The following is a 5,807-nucleotide window of genomic DNA, read 5'->3' on the forward strand; positions in this document are numbered from 1 at the left end:
TGTGACGTTTAAAGTGATTACATGCTTAGTTCTCACAATCATAATAATGTTTGGCTCGGATGGGAAAGTGCTGATACAATTATTCAGTTGACATATATTTCAATCAATTCAATTTATCGCTACCAATATGATAATTGATTAATAAATCTAAATGCTGAATATTCTTGATTTACACCTTTTCAGATTTACTGTTTTGTCCTGTTTTATATATTTGTAAAGTCATTTCAAGACAACACATTGGGCTTTGGCTTTTTTGTTTTTACTCTCCCCCAATATTCCATAGACTAAAATAACCATTGAGTAATTGATAAAAAGAATGACCAGATTCTAAATAGATTCTAGATATCTACAAAATAATCATTAATTGCAACCCTAGTATGAAATTTGATTAGACAACCTAAACACAAATACACGTGACGAATGTAAAGATGACTGTGATGTTAGAACTAACAATGACATATTCTTCACATAGGTCAAAGATAAATAAGGACAGAAAATATCTTACATAAAGCACACCGGGATGCCTATCTAAGTGGCTCCTCTACACTAGACGCCCTGTAGGAACATTATACATAGGCCCAGACACAACCACATGCTCCTAATCGATTCATTTACAAGGAACAGCACAAAGAGCGACATTTATACCATACATTTCTTTGACTGCATCCCTGTAAGGCTTCTTATTAAAGACCTTATACCGTAAACAGATACAGTTGCATCAGCGTGCTTGCAGTTTACCTGATCACTTTGATGACCAAGCATGTGATGAGAACAGCTGTTAGCACGCAGATGAAAATAACAATGTTTTTCAGAGTGGGAAGATGCGTCATTATAGATGAAATCCGGGATCCCACGGCGGTGTCTGTGACGTTATGTGTCATTTGATGTTCGCTGATGGTGGAAGATGATGTTGAGTTGAGTAGCGTCGCCGGTGAAGGATTTATTGGTACGCCACTGACCCTCCAAATAGCCGCGATAATTAAAGACAAACCGAGATTGTAATTCACCATTGTGTTGAGATAAAAATAAAATGTAAGAAGGAATTTATTTTTGTAGTTTCTCCCAACTAGATGAAATGCGACAGCAGCTGTCACATTATAGGAGGATTGGCTTATCTCTGTCAGATGTGGCTATTTACACAATAATGCGTAACGCAAATATCCATCTCCTTCCTCGTCCAAGCTTTTCCTAATGCTGGAAATGTAGGTCTTAACCCGCATTAACTTCCAAAAACGTTTTTCCTTTGAGGTGAGTTATAGTTATTCCTTCCTGATTGCATTAGAAGTGTAGAGATGGGGATTATCCGCCTCCGGAAGAGCTCTGCAGGCTGGCCCTCTGCTCCCGGTGCTGAAGGTGCTGAAGAGGAACTATTTTGTGGATTTGTGATGCATTCAGGGCAGCCTCGGACTTCCTAACACTCACAGATCTGCTGTCAACAAGACTTAGTTTGGCAGCTGCAGTCGACAAGTTGTTTAGATGGCTTATGTTTGATTACTCATTTAAATACATCTACCATCAAATTAACAAGACATATCTAGTAGAAATCAAATATTTTACCTAAATCCAAAATAAGCCTAGAAGAAGCATTACCGCATTACTGAAATACTAAATTACAAGTAAAAGTCCTTAATGTAATGCAAAATCTTGTGTTCGGGTGTCTCCCGTGACCTGTTTCAAGTAAAAGATATATAATAACTACGCTCTAGTTTTTTTTATCGGAACAAGGCTTCATGATATCCTCCATAACAGCGTCAGCTATATAAACACTACAAAACTGATTTTGACCATTTTAGCCAAGTCTAAAAGTGTATAATTTGGTGTTCGGGTCTGGGTAGACCCGGCAGAATTGTTGTGGGTGACTCAGGGTCAAATTTGGCCCAATCAAGATTCATCTTTGACTTTAGATATTGCTTGAATATAATTGTTGATAAATGTATGTTTAAATATCATTGATGGTGCAGATGGTAAAGCTAGGGCTAATGTTTTTTTTCATGTTTTTAATGGAAATTAATCCAGCATATCACAAATAATGCATTGATTTATATTTTGTTATAATACGTAGAATCTGCAAAGTAATGACTTTTGTCATATAAATAATGAGTGAAAAGTACAATATGCCAGCCCAAATGTGATGGAGAAAAAACTGCATAAAATTGAAATGCTGAAGTTAAGTTCAAGTACCTCAAAATTGGACATAGGTGCAATACTGGATTGAATTGCTTTGAACACCAGGAAAAGCGCTTTATAAATAACATGTATTATTATTAATACTTGAGTATATGTACTTTCACCACTGCACCTATCGAAACAGAAAAAAACACTAAACGTTTATGTTAGCCCTATATCTCATATATTTTTGATATATGGAAAGGTTGGGAAACAGTGGGCTAGCTTTTAGACATTCCCCACTATTGAATGTTAGGTTTGGTGCATGTAGTTGAGAAGGTCGTTTGTTATACTTTTATACAGGAAGGCCTTGTGTTTAATGTTATAGTATGATGGCCTGTAAATAGGATTTCAAATAAAACTGAGGTCACTCCCAAAGCATATATTTATTTCCTTCATGTTTAGCCTACATATTTTTTGTTACTGCTCACTGCTCACTTTTCCAACAGCATTTGAAGGCAGCATTTCTCTGTTTACCTTTTTTCTTCTTTTTTTAATGATCCATGGGTGGGCCTTGGAAAACACGCATTTCCAAGGGCAGCAGCCTCCAGGGTCACGACCGCACATTCCAGGGTAAATCTTGACCAGACAAGACAGAGTGATAAACTCTCAATTGATAATTGACAACTGTAATCCCTCACCAAATCTAGAAGCATGACACTAATACTAAATCAATCTTTGTCAGACTTAATCAGACACAGAGACACAACCTATAATTTAACGTAATTAAAATGTTCATGCATTTGGGTTTTAATTTGCATATTCCTAATGGATAATTAGACAAACACTTAGATTTAATAATCCCTTTGATGGCTAGTTGGTAGGGGACTTGCAGTTTACAGTATATAACTTCAGAAACACATCATACAGCATTTCTTCCTGTGTGCAAATCAGTTGGGGCTCCTTTTATCTGAAGACAAAATACAGCTTGTTTGGTTTTGTTGGCTTTAATTGATGCCTTCTACTGGGCTCCTGCATGTGAGCTTTTTGATTTGACCAAAGCCCACCAGATGGCAGCACAAAGTAACAATCTGAGCCAGCATTTTCCTTCAATGCACAGGTCTCAACTCAGTGCTGATTGGTTAGAGCAGTAGGCCTTAGGATCTGGAACCAGAAATAAGTCAGGAACATACTGTACACAAACATGCACACACAACTATATTGTGTGTGTGCATGGCTATATGTTGATTTTGCATGGAGAGGTATTGCTTATGTGTCCTAAGAAGATACAAATCTTAAGCTAAAGGGGGGTTGTTGTTCTCCCATCTGAGAGGACAGGCTGAACTTTGCACAGAGAAACAGGGGATCAGGTTACATTGCTTGCACAGGCTTACAACACAATTTGTATTTTCACCTTTCAGTTCAAACAATATTTAACACATTTAGAAAAACAATTGTAAAATACAGTTGTGAACTTTGATTTTAAAACGTGTTACTCTTGTCTCTCCAAACTCTATTGACATGCTTTACCTTCCATCTCTATTGTTTGTTAAAGGACATGACCACACCAGTATTATTTGTCATGCTAATTAAAAAGCAAACATAAGAACATAGCCTCCCTGATCCTGCAGCTAGTGTAAAAGGTTATTTGCAATGTCACATTGTAACATCATTTATAAGTTGGGTGTAGCCTATATTTTTTTACCCGTAATATACACCTTTGAATGCAACGCTGCCTGTTTTCGTGCTGTTAAGGCACATCCCTCTGCAACAGTGTTGTATACTTTTTACAACACAAATGGTGTCATTACCACATCAAAATCTGACAAAGAAATGTCCAAAGTGTATGTGTCAAAGTAATTGGTATCATTGATTATAAAAGTGTAGCCTATATAAATGTTATTTTTGCTGACTACTAGTTACAGCCTGTACTATTATATAAAATGGCAACCTGTATGTTACATCAACTTGTTTAGAGCGACTAGTAAAGTACTTATATCGTATTGAACACAGCAGATCTCAACTATCCAGTTCAGTTGAAAATGAGTTTATCTACCTTTCTTCTCTTCTTTCAAGCAACATTTACAAAACTCAAGACAGATGCACTTTACTTGTGTATTTCAGTTTTATGCCACTTTATAATTCTTCTGTGCTCATTTTGGAAGCAAATATAATGTTCTTTTTACTTGTCTACACTTTACTTGACAGTTTTAGTTACAAGTAACTTTAATAATGAATATTTTTGCATAAAATAAAAAATTAAGATTTAATAAATCAGATTTGTATTTATTGATTAAATTGACCAACGTCTTAATCTAAGTAAACTGTTTTTGTTTTTAAACCTTACTGGATCAGATCAGCCAGTCAAGAAACCGTCACGATAATAATTACAACTTTAAACATACAGCACTAAAATGCAACATACATATTAATACAGCAAATTACATGAACACTTCTTACAACTCTGACCACTAATAGTAACAACCTGCCTTAACAAAACCCACATTGGTGCTTGCAAGAGGGGGATATCCAATATTTATGTTGCAACGATAGTGCCAAGAGACAGCATGTCAAATAATCTATGCAAAGTCTTAAATTGCAAAATTCCAGGCGACTTGCAAATATGAAGACACTTCTTAGACTATTTTGGGATCCCAACACATATGGTTGGAAAGCACATCCCTATTCAAACCAGTCTAACCAGTCAGTCAAATAAGGCTGTGTCCACTTCACTTGAAACGTCTGGATTTCTATTGCACTTGCAGGGCACTCCTGTTGCTAGGCTGAGGATCTTTTTAAAGAAATCTTCCACTGAACAGAGCATGCGCTGTGGTGTCATACATCTCATTGGTCAGTGATGGGGGTGGAGTGTTGCATACCACAGGCCTCATAGACTTTCCAAGAAAGCACTGCACTGACTGCACAGCCTAAGTTTGCTAAATGTGGCATCCCCATTAGACTTGGTTCAAACTTTTTCAGTAAAAATAAACATGTTCAAACTCTTTGATTTTATCACAGGCATGGCAGGCAGAAAAAGTGTTTGTAGAGTTAGGACCATGTATATCCAAGCCTTACAAACAAAGAATACACAATAAATATACATACCTTATCCAAAATAGTTTAGTTTATGGCCTCAATCACTTGTTCTTTACTGGAAAGGTGGCTATTAGTTAGCCTATCACTATCCATAACATTCACCTGTTTGCAACTTACAAATTATGTATCACTTGTATAGACTCTTATGGCACTACACTGTAGCTATGGACGAATGACAATAAAACCATGAATCTTGAATATCAATGAACAACAAACCAGGGAATCAACATAGCCTACTTTGTTTATCACAGCTCTACACATACACTCTACCTACATCAGTTTTTCGTTACAATAATGTCATATAATGCTATAGATGTATACAATACAGCAACACACAGAGTTTACTACAACACAGCAAATGTACTTAGCCCTGTTTCTATCTGTGTTTTAAGGAAAACGTTTAGGCCTACTATATGGATGATGAGAGGGAAGTCTGAAAGAAGGCACACTGGACCAGTGCCAAGAGAAAATGTGTTTTACCCATGCCTTTAACAAACACGTAGCCTATATTCATATTTTCAGTAGGGTCCAATATGTACCAGGTTAGTTACTATGACACAAAAGTGTCAGTGTAGGCCTATCTAAAAATAGAGGTTTAAAATTGG

Source organism: Notothenia rossii (assembly GCF_949606895.1).
Source record: "Notothenia rossii genome assembly, chromosome: 5".
NCBI lineage: Eukaryota > Metazoa > Chordata > Actinopteri > Perciformes > Nototheniidae > Notothenia > Notothenia rossii.